At 37.2% G+C, this 21,218-nt stretch overlaps 1 protein-coding gene across 1 annotated transcript in view; it reads right to left on the bottom strand.

The window, feature by feature from the left end:
* The window catches only part of UBE2D2 (ubiquitin-conjugating enzyme E2D 2), a 42,255-nt gene extending 21,037 nt beyond the window's left edge, over window positions 1-21,218 (bottom strand). Inside the window, exon 1 of the mRNA XM_010850335.1 lies at window positions 21,207-21,218. The gene's annotated coding sequence lies outside the window, so the exon portion shown is untranslated. The remainder of the gene's footprint in view (window positions 1-21,206) is intronic.

The following is a 21,218-nucleotide window of genomic DNA, read 5'->3' as shown; positions in this document are numbered from 1 at the left end:
ACTTCAGTGTGGTTTTCTGTCTGTGGTAAAATACACAAACATAAAATTTACCATCTTATCCGTTTTTTTTCCATTTTAAGTATACAGTTCAGTGGTATAAAGTACATTAATAACACTGTGATCAAAATGTTTTAAGAAAATGTTTATAGTAAGAGAAAGCACATTATGAATAGCTTTTCAGATATAGTTAATACAATATAAATTTCCTTTCTAAGGCAATCACATGTTTTTATTAATTTTTAAAGACAGTTTTTTTTTGTTTGTTTATGAAGTTACTTTTGTCAAATTCCAGGAAATCCTTACAAGTGCTATTTGTGTGACAATGTTGATAGCTTCCAGTAGTGATCAAATATATAGTGGATGTGTTTCTGGCTTAAAATACTTTTTCTGTATAGAAAGGGGTGGGGGGGGAGCACATATCTTTTAAAGGGGAAATGATATGCTATATAAAGATATTAGCAAAATTAGCCATTTATATAATCTTATCTGTTGCAAACTAAAAGTTTGCAAATACTGAAAGCTTATACAACCAGTGAATTCCCTGAAATTTCTATAAAACAAATTACAGCTGAGTCATAAGGATTCATATTTGTTTTGGCACACAAAGGAGAAACCAATATGAAATTCTGACAATGCATGTGATTAACCTAATTATGAATCTGAGGTTAAAAAATTGTTTTAAAAAAGCTAGGCCCAGTTCACTTTCATCTATCTTCACAATAGCACAGTTATGATTTTAAAACACATCAACACTAAATATTTTCACTTTAAAAGATTACTGCCCATATACTGCTTTTTTTTAGGATGAAAAAAATCTTATTTCCCAGGGACTTCCTTCTTTTTCCAAGCAGCTTATTATTAACTATACTATACAAATCTAGCATTATATGGTATAGTAATACCTTATGATCAATTTTTTATTCACAACTATCAAAATTTATGTGTACCCTTAACGCTACCCCTGGAATACTTAATTCTAAATTCCCTGAGTTAGAGACAAGGTATAATACAATCTTTACCGCATTTTCCAGAGTGGAACTTAAGAGACACTCAAATGTCTGAATGAGTAGATGAATGAATGTCTAGCACAATATCAAGCCGAACTGATGTTTAAACACTGGCAAATGAGATGATAAACAAAAGTACATTAACAACTTCCAGGAGGAAGTCCAGTCCAATTCAGCCTAATCACCTACAGTGCCAGAAAATAGAAAGTCTATAGTGACAAAAATATATTCAGATTTAATTACTGAACATGAATGGAATAGGTGTTTTGAGTGAGACTGGGTAACACTAGAGAATAAGGAGTTCATTTCTTTGAGCACTTTAGCAATAACCACTTAGATGAAAATGTTCTAATTAAAGATAATATTCTTTGTTCATTACTGAGGATCAAGAACCTTTTCAAGACCTTATTTTACCTATATGAACTACCATTTACTCATTTCAAAGCTTTTTCTTCGTCAATTAGCTTTTAAATTTCAACTAGTTCAAGACTCCAGAACAGGGTTCTTGGAATACTCTAGGCACCCTCCTACCACAAGCACCTTTAGCCTTCACTTAAATGTGCTGAGAGGTTTCCTAGAAGCCCCTTTCCCCCATTTTCCGTTAAATACTATGATGAAAAAGTGCAAGTTGCCTTAGCAACTCAAGATAGTTTATATGTATGATTATTTAATGTCTCTCGACCCAATGACAAATAGGAATTTGATATCCAGCACAGTTCCTGATACAGAGGGAGTCCCAGTAAATACCTGTTGAAGAACAGATTGTTACAATTACACACAGTAATTTTACGTATGCTGCTGCTGCTGCTGCTAAGTCGCTTCAGTCGTGTCCAACTCTGTGCAACCCCATAGATGGCAGCCCACTAGGCTCCTCTGTCACTGGGATTCTCCAGGCAAGAATACTGGAGTGGATTGCCATTTCCCTCTCCAATGCATGCATGAATGCAAAATCGCTTTAGTCGTGTCCAACTCTGTGCAACCCCATGGACAGCAGTCCACCAGGCTCCTCTGTCCATGGAATTCTCTAGGCAAGAGTACTGGAGTGGGTTGCCATTTCCTTCTCCTTTAAGTACCTAGAGAAGGATAATACTATCTTTCATTGATTGTATGATTTTTTTTAATATACCTGACATCAAACTGCCTACTATAATCAATGGTATGTCAGCTTCATTGGCAATATCTTTTTTTCTTAGTAGTACAACCTTCAAGGCTTCCCTAGTGGCTCAGACGGTAAAGCGTCTGCCCACAATGCGGGTAGACCTGGGTTTGATCCCTGGGTTGGGAAGATCCCCTGGAGAAGGAAATGGCAACCCACTCCAGTACTCTTGCCTAGAGAATTCCATGGACAGAGGAGCCTGGTGGGCTACAGTCCATGGGGTTGCAAAGTTGGACATGATTGAGTGACTTCACTTCTACATCTTTCAATGGATAGCATCTTAGATTTAATGAAGTAAGGCACTTGAGAAGGCAGTAATAGTCTGATACTGCAGCCAAAGGATCCTATAAATACCTAACAAAGAACAAGTTTAGAATTTTGGCAATCAAGGACAAAGTAGAAAGTGCCTGAGTAAATGACAGTTATGATAGGAAAATCACAAGTCTTCCAGAAGACTAATTCTGTAATAATTAAGGGGACAAAAATATTAAGGAGGTACAAATGGTACCAGAAGCAAAACAGGCAAGTAGCGGCTTCTTGCTCTTGGAGCTGATGATGGCTGGTAGCTAAATTGTAAGGTTAGGTCAGACTCCACACAGGGTCTCTGTCAGGATCTGAAATTACCTCTCCTTTAATTACTGAGGCAGTGGTCAGTGTTCTTCCACACTCTATTTCCAAAATGAGCCTGGCATATAGCCAAGTAGATAGGAAGAGTCTATGCGCTTATTACATATGCCAAAAGATTTCAGTACTAAGCTCAGAAGAAAACACTGAAATAACTAAGAAAAGAGCTCTGTTCTTGGCATTCGAATAACCAGAATCTACACCAGTTGATTCCACCTCAGTTAACAACTACACAACAAACTAGAAACCTAAAGAACTCTTTTATGGCACTAATCACCATGTACCACAGTCCAAAGTCTGAGAAAATGGGGAAATAAACAAATGACATTATCACTATGTTGGTGTGCTTCTAGGCTACTTAAAAGTGGCAGGACAATGAGGACCTTAAAAAGAGTTAAAAACGACATCCTTTTTCTCATTATACTCCATAAAACCATGAGACCCTACTCGCCCCTAAAATAATTCACGTGTACTATTTTTAGTAGTAGCATATGGTTAAGTTCTGGTACTCAGATGCTTTGAAATATATAAATACTATTTAACTAGGGCTTCCCTTGTAGTTCAGTTGGTTAAGAGTCTGCCTGCAATGCAGAAGACCCGGGTTCAATCCCTGGGTCAGGAAAATCCCCTGGAGAAGGAAATGGCAACCCACTCCAACATTCTTGCCTGAAGAATCCCATGGACAGAGGAGCCTGGCAGGAGTTGTAAGTCCTGCATGGAGTCCTAAGTCCATGGAGTCGTAAGAGTCGGACATAACTTAGTGAGTAAACCACTATAAGACTGTAAATCCTCAAAACTTAAAAATAACACTTTCCATGGACTTTACTCTTCACTATTCCAAAGCACAGCTTCTGTTTCATGAGTTCTCTAACACCAACTCAAGGAGTTCACGACGATGAATCAGCATGTGCTCAGTTGCTCAGTCATGTCCAAGTCTTTGTGATCCCATGGACTGTAGCCCACCAATCTCCTCTGTCCATAGAATTTTCCAGGCAAGAATACTGGAGTGGGTTGCCATTTCCTTCTCCAGGTGATCTTCCCGACCCAGGGACTGAACCCAAGTCTGCTGTATCTACTGCACTGGCAGGGGGATTCTTTACCACTGCACCACCTGTTCAAGATGATGAATCTATCCACAGTTAAATCAGTCTTCCTACAGGTTGAAATCTCTATAAGATGTGACCAACACTCAAGTAAACTTAAATTGTACTCTGCTAGATGACTTGCTACATACTTGCTTGGGATTGTACTTTAGAACAACTATAAAGACAGATTAAAAAAATGACTTGTCCATCCCTCAGGAACAGTCCAACCTCTAAAACATGACACTAAACAGTATTAACCAAAGCATGAATAGGTACATCTGAAGAAATGTCTTTTCAAAGTTACATTTTAGGTTAGCCTAGAGACAGGAGAGTTCTCTGTCCACATTAAAATCACTTGATATGCCATTTAATCAACTATATGCTACACAATAATAGAAACATGTACTACTATCTTGGGGAAGGTACTATAGTATCACGACAGTAAGAGAAAACAACGGTTTCCTTTTTGCTATGATGAAATTCTCAGTATAAAAGGATTTCCATTTTGTCTGCAGCAAAGATTAGGGGAGGGCCAGACAGAAAATTCAAGTCGATAGTTAGGCTGGAGAAAGGTTTGGTACTATTACCTGCTTCAAAAACATTTTAAATTCCTGATGTTAACAACAAAGCTTAGTTCTCCTAAGCAGTTTTTGATATGGCAGATCTGACCAATTAACCTACAGAGAATGTTTAACCTATATAGGCATTATAGTGGTGCTACTTGAGGATTCTGAGAGCACTTTTTAACAAAGAGGAGGTGACAGGCAGAAGTTGTTCTTTGTTATGGTAACAGGAAAAGTATGAAAACATTATGAATCAAGTAGAAAAGAAAAAAAACCCAGCATATCCTAGTCAGCCTTCGGAGAAGGCAATGGCACCCCACTCCAGTACTCTTGCCTGGAAAATCCCATGGATGGAGGAGCCTGGTAGGCTGCAGTCCATGGGGTCATGAAGAGTCAGACACGACTGAGCGACTTCACTTTCACTTTTCACTTTCATGCATTGGAGAAGGAAAAGGCAACCCACTCCAGTGTTCTTGCCTGGAGAATCCCAGGGACAAGGGAGCCTGGTGGGCTGCCGTCTATGGGGTCGAGCAGAGTTGGACACGACTGAAGTGACTTAGCAGCAGCAGCAGAAGCAGTCAGCCTTATGTTATCAAGATCATGAGTTATGTGACAGTCTTGGAAAGAATAAGACTGGTAGTATAAAATTATTTGTTCCTACAACAAGAGTACAAACTTCTAGTTATTAGATAAATAAGTTCTGGGGATCTAATGCACACGGCAATTATAGTTAACAATACTGTATTATATATTTGAAACTTGCTAAGAGAGTAGATCTTAAAATGGTCCCAACCACAAAAAAAAAAAGAAATAATTATAGGACATGATGGCAGTGTTAGCTAACACTATGGTGGTAATCTTTTTACACTATGTAAATATCAAATTCACACTGTATAAGAAACTTACACAATGTTATATATCAATTATATATTTTATTAAAAATAAAGCAGGTAAACAAAGCAACTTAGGTTATTTTGACAGGAAAAGACAAACCCCCAAGTAAACGGTTATATACCTCTTCTCAAAACAACCACATTTTTACATTTCACATCCAACAAGCCTTTCCCTTCCCCTCTACTCTTCCCTTCCTCCCTCCTATTGATTGGCCAAACAAATCTTCATAAAAAACTTCTCTGAATTAAAACTGGAAAAAATGTTATTAATAACTTAATATTACTCAACCATTCAGAACTGTTTTTAATGAATCCAAAGAAGCAAAATTCTACTACTACAGAATTAAATTTATAACAAGGGACCTTATCCAAGAAGTAAATATGCCAGTATAAGACAACGCTTACTACAACTTCTCTTGCAGTAAATAATCTCCAAAGATCCCAACAATTTTTCCTTCCCTGTAAGAATATACCACTTCTCTTATTAGGAAGTAGTCTATTTCCTTTCCTCCTGAATCCCAGCTGGCCTTGGATCTTGTTCAACCAAAAAAAAATTAAGCAAATATGACACTGCATCAGTTACAAGTCTAGTGTTGAGACTTGACAGCTTTTTTTTCTGCTCTTTCCACCACAGCAGCTCTAAGCCACCACACAGAAAGTCCAGGCTTTCTTGCTGGAAAGGCCATTTGGGGGACAGTGGTGCACACTGCAGCCAAGTCAGCATCAAGGCCCCAGACACATGAGAGAGATCTTCTTGGACCCTCTAACCTTGAACACAGCCACCAAGAATAACCGTGGCTGATAACACATGAAACAAAACCTTCAAGTCAATCCAGAATCCTAAGAAATAAATCACTGCTGTTTTATGTTTTGGAATCATTTGTTATACAGCAAAACTAACTGATAAATATCCCTAGGCAGCCTCTAAAAATAATAAGACTCAATGATAGATCCTTCCAACAATTATTACCATAGCAACTTCTCAGCAAAACAATACCAATTTCTAATTCTGCAACATACTGGAAAACAAACACACACACAACCCCCACCCCAAACTACCCTGCTACTGAAAGTTACTGGCCCAAGAAAGGTGGAAAGTCATGACAAAAGTAGTTTATTTCAAGTGATCCACATTCCTTCAGAATTGACATTTCAATATACTGCCCAGGGTTCTTTATAACACCAAATAATATTCATGAACTATTTTAAAAATATGTAAATGTCCAATACTTTTATCAGCCACATAAACAGAGTAAGATTCACAGGAGTTTTGTATGACTTTTAAAGTGTTTATTCTTTTAGAGTTATAATTCCCAGAAATTAAATTTTTGTGTAATACAACAGCATGTGTTTAGAAATATATACAGGAAGAACCACTGAATGTACCTCAGACTTCCTTATCTCAGGATTTCTCAATCTGGGAAATGACGGACATTTGGGGCAGGATAAATCTCTGTTGTGGGGGCCTGTCCTACACACTGTAGGATGTTCAGTAGCTCCCTGGTCTCTATCTACTACATGTCAGTAGCACCCAGTAGCCTCCCAGCTGTGACAGTTAAAAATGTCTACAACGTCAAACGTCACCTGGTAGGCAAAACTATCCCTACTGAGAACCAATGCATTATCTCTAAGTAACACATTCTGAATTCTTTACAGATAAAATGATATGACATTTGGGGTTGAGTTTGAAATAATCCACAAAGGTGGAAGAGGTAATCAAGAATAAACACAAAATGACGGGTGATGGGACACATGGTGATATGTTGTAGACTAGTGAATGTCTGGATATATCTGAAATTTTCACTAAAATTTATTAGACACCTGGTGTCTCAGATGGTAAAGAGTATGCCTGCAATGTGGGAGACCGGGGTTGGATCCCTGCGTCTGGAAGATACCTGGAGAAGGAAATGGCAACCCACTCCAGTATTCTTGCCTGGAAAATCCTATGGACGGAGGAGCCTGGGGGGCTACAGTTCATGGGGTCACAGAGTCAGACATGACTGAGCGACTTCACATTTTTGTGTACCTTTATATAGCCTGTTATGGTCAAAATAATGAAAAATTTTAAAGAAAAAAGTTAATTTGGCATTATCTTACAAAAATAAAGAGCCTCTTTCTACAACCAAACACTCCTACTGACTATAAAGAGAAACTCTCACCTATGTGCATCAAGGCAACACTGAGCTTCAGCGTCTTTACTAATAAAAACTTGGAAACAAAATGTCTATTATAGGAGGAATAAATTTTAAATATATTGTTGGAATATTTATATTCATTGAAAATGCATGCTATTTAAAATGTATACATTTCCATAACATCTATGTAAATTGACAACATCCAAAGCAGTATTATATGTTGTTTATGGGTAAAAAGCTGAAAATAAAAACTAAAAATGACATCTAGATCACTTCCCTGATTCTACCAGTGATTGTCCTTCCCATCCAAGCAAACCAAAGGTTTGTTCTCCAGAGAAGATAAAACATAAGATCTCAGAACTCAGAGACATGGAGCATAGTTAATGGCATGAATGATGTATGGAAATCAGAAGGTTAAGTGAATGTTTACATACACACTTTGTCCTGAAAACATACACACAATGTCCTGAAAACATACACACAATGTCCTGAAAACATGGGAAGTTTGACCTGTACATTCCAGGCAGGAGATGAAAAGACCCTTCTCAAGAAAAACTGACCAGCACAAGATAAAGAGCTATATGACTCACTGACATCAGTGATTCATCTGGAGAATAGCCCTGCCAGCAAACCATAGAGTTTCAGTTGCCAAACCTCACTCCCCTATGCTCAGACCCTTTAATCAGCTTTTTAATGCCCTATTCTAAAATAAGGATAAACAACAACAGTGAAAGAAACTGGCCATCTTCAACATCACTCAACATATAAAGACCAAAACAACGGGAAGAAAAAAAAAGCAGGAAAAAGCAAAGACCATGCAGGGAGAAGAAAAAAGTTAAAAACTATCATGAATATCTTTAAAGCTAAGAGAAGCTACTGCTTCTATGAAATAAGAGGAAAATCCTTAAAACAAGCAAGCAAGCAAACATTCTGAGAAAGTCTTTCCAAAAAACAGATAAAAGATAAACATGGAAAACAGAAAATATAGGAAAACTAGCTCAAACACTCCCCAAATTTACCTGTAGATTCCATACAATCTCCATCAAAATTCCAACTGCCATTAAAAAAAACCTAGCAGAACCTAAAATTCATAGGGAATGCATGGGATCTAAAAAACCAAAACAGTCCTGGAAAAGAACAAAGTTGGAGGAGTCACACTTTCAAATTCCAAAACCTAATACAAAGCTACAGTATTCAAGACAGTATGGTACTGGCATAAGAAAAGACATACAGATCAATGAAACAGAATTGAGAGTCCAGAAATAAACCCATATATTTATGGCCAATTGGTTTTTGACACAGCTGCCAAAACAATTCAATGTGGGAAAGAATGATCTTTTCAACAAATGGTGCTAAGACAACTGGATATTTACATGCAAAAATGAACTCAGATGCCTACTGAACACTAGATATAAACATTAACTTAAAATGGATCAAAGACCACCATCCCATTCCATCAGGATGGTTACTATTAAAAAAACAAAAACAAAGGGGGGGGGCCAACAAACCAACCAAAAACAGAAAATATAAGTGCTGGTGAGGATGTGGAGAAATTGAAACCCTTGTGTATCACAAGCAGGGAGGGGGAGCAAGGGCTAAATGTAAAACAGTAGAGCCACTGTAGAAAACAATACAGTAGTTTCTCAAAAATTAAAAAATAATCACCATATGATCCTGCAATTCCACTTCTTGGTATATACCCAAAATAACTGAAAGGAGGATCTTTTAAACATACACCCATGCTGACTGCAGAATTACTCAGAAGAGCTAAAATGTGTAAATAACCCAAGTGTCCAACAGCAAATAAATGGATAGGCAAACATGGTATAAACACACAACAGAGTACTAAATAGCCTTAAAAAGGAAGGAAATTCTGACACTATAGAAGAATCTTGAGGACACTGTGCTAAGTGAAAAGAATCAGTCACAAAAAGAGAAATACTACTTCCATGAGTAACCAAGTCAAAATCATAGAGAGATAAAGTACAATGGTGGGTTCTTAAAGGCTAGGGAGAAAGGTAACTTTTGAAAAATGAATTCGGGAGATAGCAATGGTTGTACAACAATACAAATATATTTACTAGCAATGAACTGTATATTTAAAAACAGTGAAAATGGTAAATTTTATATGTATTTTACAAAAATTAAAAATTGGAAAACACAGATCAAAGATCTAAATATAAGAGTTATAGCTAAAAAACTCTTAGAAGGAAATAATTTTAAAAATTTTAAATAAAATTACCATATGATCCAGCAATTCCACTCCTAGGTATATATCCAAGAGGAATGAAAATATGTTCACACAAAAATCTGAAGATAAATGTTCATAGCAGTATTATTCTTAATAGTTAAAAAATTAAAACAAACCAAATGCCCATCAACTGATAAACGGAAAAAGAAAACATGGTATATTCATACAATGGAATATTATTTAGTCAGAAAAAGGAATTAAGTACCGATACACGCTACAACTTGCATAACGTTGAAAACACTGCCTCAATGAAAGAAGCCAGATACAAAAGGTCATATGTTGTACGATTCTATTTATATGAAATGTCCATAATAAGCAAATCCATATAGACAGACCCAAAAAGACCAACTGAATGTCAAGCAAAACAAATGAAAATTGACCTACACACCAAACATCAGGAAATTTCACAATACTGGGGACAGAGAAAATCTGTAAGCTTCCAGAAAGGCAAGTGGTAACATATATAGGATCACGAATCAGAATAGTTTTGGACTTAACAGAAGCTAGAAGATAATGAAAATACTGATTATAAAAGTAAAAAGAGTGCCTCAGACTCTGAGATTCAAGTCATGTTCATGATTCAAATGCCAATACATTGTTACTTGTTCCTCAAAGTTTGAACAATTTTCTTAACCTTGTATTAATGTTGTATGTAACCTCAGGAAACTGACCTACTATAACCTCAGTGATGATATATTACTGCCTTGATATAATGGGTAAAGTAGAGGAGGTTGCACAACCATCACTAACAACAATGTACTTTTATCGAAACATGATTATTTCTAAATATATGCAAAGACCCCAAGCTCATAAATTATCAAGAGAACCCATGGTTGCTGACTAAACTTTAACACTGAAGCTAAATTAGGTAGGTCTGAATCTTAAGCTGGATAGTAAGCGCCTAGGTGTTGGTCATTACCAGTATCTAAAACTTACATAATAAAAGATTAAGCTTCAGGATTTTAAATTATGATTGTTTCCAATTATTTCTAAGAATGGAGATGAGTTTACACAGGCTTCTGGAATTACCAAAATTGTTTCATAATAGTAACACTAAACTAAAATTATGGTTTTAGTCTTTTCAAAAAAAGGACTACAGAAAATGCCATATTCTCTAACTGGGAAAAGTGCTATGTGGTCACAGTCACTAGACTTGATTTTTCCATATCTGTTTTAAAAAACAATTAGCACTACTATTTTAAAGTTTTTAATCTAAATATTTATGTCAAATAAGTCCTGTATTTTGTTTTTTAAAAATAGGGAGGCTATCCACACTGGGATAGGCCTAACTCAGGGCAGGATGTCCAAGTCAGGAAGGACGGAGTTAAGAAGGGCACCCCTAGGAGAGAGGGGAGCAAAGAACAGTATCTATGCAGGAGGGCCACAGCAATGGGAAGTTGATTATACACAGAGGAACTGATCAAATGAGTAATTACATTAATGAAAGCCAAGTTTTTCACTGTAAGAAAAGGAATGTCAATATCGAAAAGAAAAAATACAGGATGAATCCTATGGTACTGGACTGGAATTAAGATTCATCAGTGTAAATTCATGGTCTCTGATACACAGAGAGAAAAGCAAATCTACACATTCACATATTCCCTAGCTACATCCACTAATTACACTGAGAAAGTATGGAAACAGTGAGATTCCAAAAGCAATCAGCATACCTAGATGATTACAGAGCTGGAGCAGGGAAAGTGTAAGAAAAAGGAGGAAACATCTTTTGTGCCAGAACTTAAAGAAGTGCTCAACTGATGGGGAAAAAAGCAAACTGGGGACAAGTTGAGCATTAAAGTAAATGATAGTAATCTAGTATAACTCACATGAATTAAAAACAAGAAAGCACGAGTTCACACAAATATAAATTTTAAAATGAATAAATTAAAACTTCTGAGTAAGCGCATGGTACCCAAATTGGCTCCCAGTGATCTTTAACTCCTGGTATTCACTCCCATATTCACTCCTCTGCCACACCGCCCTGGGGGGGAATCTGTGAGGTCAACAGAACACAGTAGAAGTCATGGTATGTTGCTTCTGAGATTAAGTTAATAAAAGATACTCCAGCTTTCACTTGGCTGCTCCATCTCTGGCAGATCACTCTGAGGGAACCCAGCGCTATGTCTCAAGTACACTCAGGCAGCCCTCAGTGGGGAGAAATGTATGTGGGGAGGAGATGAATCTTTAAGTCCAGCAACCCATAAAGAACTGAGATCTGCCAATAACCACGGGACCCTGAGCCAGAACCACCCAGCTCTAAGCAGCTAAGTTTTAGGGTATTTTCTTATGCAGCAATAGATAAATTAAAAAAAAAAAAACAACACAGAAGAAGTACATATATTCAAAGTGTCTCTGAACAAATTATTTACTCATTATAAAGGGGAAAAAAAGTAACTTCATAGTATGAAACCCTGGTAGATACCCCCTTAATCAAGTGGCAGAAGTGAAAATTCTCCATAATGGGTCAAACTAAAATTGAATAGTACCTGACAGGATGGAATGAAAAAAATGAACCAAAATCACACATCACTAGATAGGATGCAGAGAGGGAAAGAGTAATGCTTCTGTGACATTCCTATCAAAGATGCGTGACCTAAACCTAATCTTGAGGAAATAGCAGAAAAACACAAACTGAGGGACATTCTACAAAATAACTGGATTCTAATCTTTAAAAGTGTCAAGGCCATGAAGCAAAGGAAAGACTAAGGAACCAAAGGAAACTAAACAAGTAACTATGGACTGGATCCTTTTCTACAAAGCACATTATTGGAACAACTGGAAAAACTTAAACGGGGTCTGAGGATTAGATTGCAGTAATATTTCAATGGAAATTTCCTAATTTTGATGTCCATGTTTGTAAGAAACATACATTAAAGTATTCAGGGTTGATGAGTCATCATGTTGGTACCTTACTCTGAAATGGTCAAAGAAAAAGATGTTCTAGGTATTGTATTTGCAACTCCCTGTAGGTCTGAGACTGTTTCAGAATTTTAGAAAGTTAAAAACAGAAAAGCCTAAAGGCAACTACAATCTAAAACAGTCATTTATTAGAATTTGGGGATTAGATGGTACACTGCATTGAATGCTCCTCAAAATGACATGTGACACATCTTAATTCCTATCACCTATAAATGTTACTTTAGTTAGAAAAAGGGTCTTTGTAAACATACTTAAAATTAAGGATCTTGAGATAAGATCATCCTAGATTACCTGGATGGGCCCTAAGTATCCTTTTAAAAGACAAAAGAGAAACCACACACAGAGAAAGTAGTGTGAAGACAAGGCAGAGACTGAAGTGATGTGGCCACAAACCAAGGAATGCTTACGGTCACCAGAAGCTGGAAGAAGGAAGGAAGGATTCTCCCACATAGCTTCCAGAGGGTGTGTGGCTCTGCTGGTATGCTGATTTTGGATTTTTGGCCTCCAAAACTGTGAGAGAATAGATTTCTGCTGTTTTAAGCTACTCAGTAATTTATCGTGTCATTTATTACAGCAGCCCTACGAAGCTGATACAGCTGGTGTACATGAGGACATTTAATCTAAAGAAAATCACTCACTCCCAATAGTATACTATTATTTTAAGAAATCTATTTCTAAACTATTATCACTGTGGCTTCTGTAAAATTCAGCTTTGATTTCAAATTTTTTTATCTGATATAGGCCCTTAAAAAGTTGACGAAGGAGTGTTATGATTTAAACAGGTACTGACGTTCTGCAAGTGGCGGGGGCGGGGAGGGGTATGTGCTCAAAGGACAGAAGCAGATACTTCTATCACAAGATACTGTTAAGAAAATTGTTCTTACATCTAAGCTTACAAAAACATCACATGTACTGGAAATATATTAAGATTACAATAGATAGTTTATTGAAGAAAAAATTTGGAATTCAATCCCTTTTTCCAATTAGAAGTATTATAAAACATACTTTTTACAACATCAGGGTGTACATTTTTTTCCTTCTTTTTTGACTGGGGTGGCAACAAAGTAAAATGGAAAACACTTACCACTGACACCATCTAAGATTTCAAGATTCTGCCAATTTCACGGGTCAACATTACTGGGCAATTAAGCCAGTGGTAATTAATATTAACAACTATCTTTTATGTGGTCCATATTTCCTTTCTACTCATCCCTTACAGGCTTGCAAAGTATATGACATTATCCTCATTCTATAGGCAAGAAAGCTGAGACCAAAGAAAATCAGTGAAGTAACTTGCCTAAGGCCACACACACAGGGTTAGAACATGACTGAGTAGACATGGAGCTCCAAAATTCTACTAGTTTTTCCACCATACTACTTGCTGTTGACATTCACTAAATGCTGCTGGCAAAAACTGAATGCCTACTATGTGTCAGGTACTGGGAATATAATGAATAAGACAGGGACTTTGCCCAGAAGAATTCAGTCTAGAGGGGGTAATAATCAATCATGTCTATATACTAAGAAACAGTTCTATAGTAGAACCCTATTGCCTGCATGCCTGGGGCATGCTTCACAGAGAAGTGGTCTGTTGGATATCCAAGGATGAATAAGAATTCAGGAGGAGGAGGGGGTGGGTTGAGAAGGCATACAGAAAAGCACAAAGACTAAAGGAAAATAATTCTGAGAACTGTTTCAATTACAGTAGTATTTCTTATGAGATGCTAACATGTATTACAGGGATAAAGATGGCAATATTTTTGTCCTAAATTTTACCTATCTTTAATACATGTTTTTAAGAAATACTACATATTTACACTAATATAAAGCAGTAATATGCCTCAAGAAATCTGCACACTACAAAGCAAATTATATCTATGCTCTGATGCACAAACAGCATTTAACCATGGGTATTATCTATTTAACTTCAGTGATTTATTCTGATTATAATACACATTTGAAAAGTTATTTAATCAAAGCATATTGAACACTAATATTTCTACTATACCAATTCATTCCCTATGGGCCTATAGCTAGAATATGGAAGTTTTAAAGGAAAAGCAGAGTCCTTTCTTAAACCCAAAAATAACAGATTATTTTAAAATAAAGATAAGTAAAGCAAATACTTTTTTTTTTAATTAAGTGACCTGTCTGTCCATGAGACAATAATGTTGGTAGTAGTCTAACTGCATGAATATTGCAAAATATGCAACTTTAATTCTTTCTTTCGCTGCAGTGCACCTGTTTAAAACAAATGTCGCAGTATACTGTAATGAAAACAACACAGAGTAACACATCTTTTTTTGGCCACACTAAGTGGCTTGTGGGATCTTAGGTCCCTATCCAGTGATTGAACCCAGGTGAAAGTGGGTGTGAAATGAGCAGTGAAATTGAGGGGTCCTAATTACTGGACCACAGGGAATTCTCAAGAGTAACACATTTAATGCAGCATCTGATGATGATCCCTTTTATTTTCTTAAAATACTCTTCTTAGTTGTTACTTTACAGCAAAATGACAGTGAACAATACTTCCTCTTAATGTATTTTGTTTGTAAATAATTTCCCTATTTTTGTGCTTGTAATATTATATATTAATTTATCTGGGGTCATGTGTGCTGTCAATTTTAATCCAAGTATACATTATTTCATGAACTCTTATTTGTATCCATCAATAATATTAATTTAAAATTATTCTAAAAAAGTTAGGAAACACTAACTTTATTAGAACACTAGATATGCAGAAGGAGGAAACAGTTTATCAGAAGCCGAGGGAAATGAGTAATAATCACATCAACTGTTACAGAAATTAAATAAAAACTGAGGTATCCATTGCATATGGCAATAAAGTAATCATCAGTGACCTTACTGAACAGTTCCAAAACAGTGAATAGACACTATTCTGTCAAGAATTTTGGCACTGAAATGTCAGAGATGGAAGCGTTAAAGAAGAGGAAGGAAAGGAATCAGCTCTAGTTGGGGAGAGGAGGTTAAAAGCTTTTTTTTTTTTTTTAAGGAGGAAAGTCTTAAATAAGTTTGGATACTGAGAGGAGTCAAAGAAGAGAGAACTAGGAGAACAGGGACAATTACTAGAGAGCAAGGACCTGGCAAAAGAATAGGATGAATAGCAAAAGTTAGCTTGCAATGGGAAAAGCAGAGCTTCTCCAGAGACAACAGGGAAGAAGAGTGATGGCCAAGGTATATTTGGAGCAATGGTTGGCTCCCTGGTCAAGACTGAATGCATCTGAATCCTGGCTCCTCATATCATAGCCATATAATCACAGGCAAGTTTGTTTACTTCTCCAAGCCTCCATTTTCTCTTCTAACCTGAGAACAGAATTCTCACAGGGTTGTTCAGAAGATTCAGTCATTCTGATGCACACTGAGTACTCTGAAGATTGTAGCTGTGAGGTCTGGTTTTTCTTTTTTCTTTTTAAAGTCTTCAAAGGAAATTTTGAAAGGATTCATGCAGATTTCTATTTTCTCTACAGAATAGGTAATTGGGTCACCTACTGAGATTAAAACAGAGTGTTTAAGGAGGTAGGACAGTGATTCTTAGTCTTTTGGAGAGATTAAAAAACCCATTTGACTATGATGAAAGATATACGGAGGATAGAACACCCAAAATTTGCATAGTTTCTTATTTTTCTGCTTTATGGGAATTAAAACACTGAAAAACAAAACAAAAATGGCATTGTTTTAAGGGAATTCATAGACACCTCTCCAACAATAAAAAGAGATGCCAAAGGTAAAATCTTCTGGTTCCAGAGCATAAATACTCAATTGTTTGAACAAAAGAAAAAATTGCATTCCCTGGGATTACACCCCTAATGACTGTGTAAGGGTACAGTGCCTGCCAGAAAAGACACTGAGCAGTCAAGAAATCCAGGTTCTTAATCCGGCCCTACTAAGTCACATGGCCTTTTTAGGCCGTAGCTCTGAGATGTGATGCAGAGCTAAAATTTTATGATTCTATTACTTGAAATCTCACTTGATTGTGTATACTGAAGAAGAAACGGTACTTTATTTTTCTATGTAATATTTTTAACATGGTTTTGAAGGTTAGCCTGGGAACCTCACCACCGAAACTTTATTTCTACAGAAAAAACAAGTGTGCGCCTTCAATTTTGGGATGAGGCTGCAAAGGTTGCTGGCAGCATCAAGCATGAGTCAGGTATTCCTATCCTGAGAACTGCCTAGGATATTTTAGCAGCCTTCTCTCTCTGGACTAAAATATCCAGAATTGGACTTTGTCAAAACTTCCTCCTTGTCAGTCAGCAGTACAGTAATACACTTTGGGAGATTTTAAACACCCACACACCCACCCCACTTTGGGAGACTTACACACACACATACACAACCCCCCCCCACCCCCACACACCCCTAGATTTATGAAGTTAATGAAGGCTGTTTAAATTATATTTAAATAGCAACCCCAAACGAGCCAAAGAAAGTTTCTCAACTCAACAAACCTTTGTGAAGCAACGAATCGTTTCTAAAGGAAAAAAAAATCTTCCCAGAGATTTCAAGAAGCTTATCTTGTGGAATAAGAAGGGATGTCTGTTTTCCAATATATAACTAATACAGTCATCTTCTGTCAACCACTTATTATATTAAAGTTCCAAATACTCCACAAGACTATTTGCTAATTTGTTTCATCATTTTGACTGGAATAAACTGAATCCTTACCTCTGATAAGATTAATGTAACGTATCATATCACACTTCTATTTTAAAATAATCTTGAAACTAGTACTATTATGATATTACAACTCCCTTCCCATATCCTTAAAATTCATCCTTTGGTAACTGGCAATCGTAGATATTTTGAAAGTATGTAGTCTACAGAAAGATGATTCATAACATGAAACAGATTACAATGAAGAGTAAGTTGTAAGCATCTGCCTGGGATCAATGTGTCTACTAAACTGGTTTTTCCTACAACCATAACCATACAAAACTTCACTGAAGAAGTTAACTAAAAGTTTACCCCAAAAATTACTTAATTGTGCCTATTTACATAAAGCAGTACTTCCAAACTTTGAAAAAGACAGAAAGTATGGTTCAAATGATTTAATCCTTACGTTCCTGGTTACTTGCTGAACCTCAATCTTTTGTTAATTTTAATTCATACATTAAACTGGTACCTACCAATCTACCAAAAAAAGTGTGGAGGTGTCTTTTGGTTTTGCTGTCCTTGTTTTTAATTTGAATTGGTTGCCAGAACTCTGGTTTTGTGGCTTACCTCAAAAAAAAAAAAAAAAAATCTGGTAACTTTGGGCACAGATCCTGGCAATAGCAACATTTGGAGGGAGCTGAATAGCAGCTGCCCTCTTCTAAAAGCACGTGCAATTTCTAGTTCCCTCCAATTCCCTTTGCTCACTTTGGTTACCTGCCTAGTCATCAGAGTTTGAAATTTTATTTTACTGGAATATTAACTAACTGACTGGGGTTTTCAGGAAATTTAAGACGCTTTAATCATAGAAATACAGTAAATCAAGCGGTAGTCCTGGCATTAAAGCTATGTATACCAAATGTTAATTATATCTAGCAGGACATCATTAAAATGTACAAGTCACTATTATTGTTAAGAGCTTTTAGTATCCTAACTTTGGTCTGTCTTCAATTCCTCATGATATTTAGCCTTTTACTCCTCCTCAAAATAAAGAAATTTACCCTGTATTTCAATATTGTGGCACTGTAAGAGCACAAAAAAGCCTCCTGCACTGTATAACAAAAGTAAAGAAGAAAAACAGGAAGCAAGTTTAAAAAAAAGGTCTCTGATCAGTCAAACAGACCACACAGTTCACAAAACACATGAAGCCCTCTTCACTCAGAGCCTACTGGATCTTATTTTAGACATAATTTTAATAAGCTCAGTGATCTGGTTTCCCAGCCCACAACAGATGAGACGCAGCCAACTGGAAAAAGGCTGGGGGTGGTGCTGCTAGAGGCAGACACTCAAAGCATCAAAATCAAAGCTGAAGACCCATAATGTCAGCAGAAAACCTCAAAATGTAGCAGGCCGGGGCCATTTGGTGTAGATACAAACCATACCAAAGGGTCCCAAACCCTTCATGGAACCATAATGGATGTTCAAAATGAAAACTCTTTGGTAAACTCTGTTAAAGCATATACGACCTTAAAGTTTCTATCAAAATAAAGTCCATCAAGAGCTTTTTCCAAAAAAGTCATGGCATTTAAAGGACTGTGAGATTCACACAACACTATTACCCTTTGTCAATGAAACACAAGACAAAGAATTCCTGAAGCTGCCTTGGTCAAAAGTATTTGTTCTTAATAAAATTTTATTAGAACCCAGATGCAGTAGTTCATGCTATCCGAAGTTGTGAGGTATTTAAACAGAACTACTTTCTCAGAGAGTAGTAACTGGGAAGATTCAAAACTAAGACCAATTATGTAAGCCAAGTCTGTCTTTGGGGGACTGCACCGCAGATACATTACTAGTGCTGAGGATGAGATAGGACTGGTCTTATCCATAGCTAGGTTAAGTCTGTATTCAATTTAAAATTAGTGTTATACAAAATGCTTGGGGGAAAAAAATCTTCATTTTATTTTCACAATATTATTGACTAGTATGTATACCAAAAATTAAGTTTATTTTTCAAATCCCTGGCAGTCTAAGTTGAGCCATACTTTGAGGACAGTTCTAGATTATAAACCAGGTGAAAAAAGGTTAATAAAAAAACTTGAGTTTTAAAAGTTCAAATAATCATGGTATACACTTGATTTTTCTTACTAAAATTTTAATAAAGGTATCTTTTAGAGAAAAATCTAGCAAACATGCATTATCTCAAAAGAAGGCAAGGAAGACGATTAAAATGCATGTTTTGAGTGCTATTTCCTTCTCTAAAAAAACCTCCACAGCACACATATCACTCAGAGTAGAGATTAAGGGCTATACCTCTTGATCTGTAAGTGATCACACATTATATTTATTCTTCTTCAGGTTTTAAAAGTGCACAATCTTCTACAAGTATAATCTCAAGTTGATAACTTCTCAATTAGTCCTCAAGAATCTATTAACTCCTTCAAGCCCTAAAAATGCTATTATTTACTTGCATAACTTGTCCTCAGTGTGCTCCTGCCCCTTAAAAAGTTTCAAAAGAGCTCTACTTAGGGATGAGCTTCTTTTAACAAACAACCTGCTTCACTTTAGTACAAGATTTACTGTCTAAAGTCTGCCCTTTTTCATTTGATAGAAATCAAAGTCAAAAGAAGTTGGTGAGGATCTAACCTAATTTACAATAACCACTGGGATTAATTCCACAGGAAAGGTCTTTGATCAAGAATAAAACCAGGACCAACTGCTGAACTCAAGTGTTTAAACTGACCAGATCTCCATTTTTACTGAGTTAAATGCAAGGTGAAAATTAGTTCTCTTCCCCCTTGCATCTCCATCCCATCCTAGATAATGTATCCCAGGATCTACTACTTACTGGCTAGAGGTTTAGAACAGCCTCTCCAAGTAGCCAAGTCAAACACGAAACAAATCATCAGTGCCGCTTCCCCCCTCTAAGTAAAAAAGATAGTGAGAGATAATAGGAGGTTATAATATTAGAAGGAAGCGAAAAAACCCTAAATTTTAAGCGAAGTCCATAATCTAGAAGCAATATTACAAAAGCTTCCGTAGAGACAACTACAGATAACCCTTCATTTTAAAGGGCAAAGAAATCTTTTCTAATGGAAAAATCTAGCAAAATCCCTTTTACATTAAAAGGATCTCCCAGAAAACATCACCTAATTTAAGCGTTAAAACCCATTTTGCGAAGAGAATGTAAAAGGAAACTTTGTGAAATTCTCTCCAGTGGTTTTCAAATGTTCAGGTTTCTACCTCTACCCTTGACAATACCCTTTCTATTAAATCCACTCCTGCAAACTGAAGTATGTTTCTGACTACATTTGGCAACCTCACGGAATAAAATGCTTCTCCCTCCACCTCCCTCCTTCCTTATAAAAGTCATGCTTATTTCCTCAACTTCCTACTTAGTTTCTGGACGAGCAGAGTGGACGGAAGCGTGCGGCCGCTAAACGGCAAGCGAACTCAAGAAATATTTCTGGATCGGACAAAAAGGTTTCCTCATACGGGTCCCAAGCTCAAGGGGTTCTGCGGAGTGAACCTAGGCAGGTGGGGATAGGGGGTGCACAGGCGGAGATGGGGCACAGAGCCCTTTCGACCTCCGTCGATGGGGCCTTCCAACGCCCCAGTTCCAGCACCCCCTCCTGGCACAGCCGGACAATGGCCCTCTGGCACAGCAGTCCCAGGCCGGGGAGAGGCCCTGGGACTCCATACCACGCGGGGCCTAGAAAGGAGGCCGGGAAGGAACGTTGAACCGGCGAGCATACCTCCGGCCTAAGTGCGGGCAGCGCGCCGGGGCCTCTACGGGCGCCATCACTGGGAGTGGGGTGTGAAGGCCGCCCGGCCGGGCCATCGCCAACAACCCGGTCCGAAGAAGCCGGGAGCCCGGCGGAGAAGACGGCGGGAAGTGCAGGCCGCAGCCAGCTCGGCGGCCCCGCCTAGCTGCCCGAACACACAGCCGATCCCTGGCCGCTTACCTTATGGATTCT

The sequence above is a fragment of the Bison bison genome, unplaced genomic scaffold (genome assembly GCF_000754665.1).
Source record: "Bison bison bison isolate TAMUID 2011002044 unplaced genomic scaffold, Bison_UMD1.0 scf7180017864291, whole genome shotgun sequence".
In the NCBI taxonomy this organism is placed as follows: domain Eukaryota; kingdom Metazoa; phylum Chordata; class Mammalia; order Artiodactyla; family Bovidae; genus Bison; species Bison bison.
Note: the sequence above shows the minus strand (reverse complement) of the source record. Positions and strands in the feature narration are given on the sequence as shown.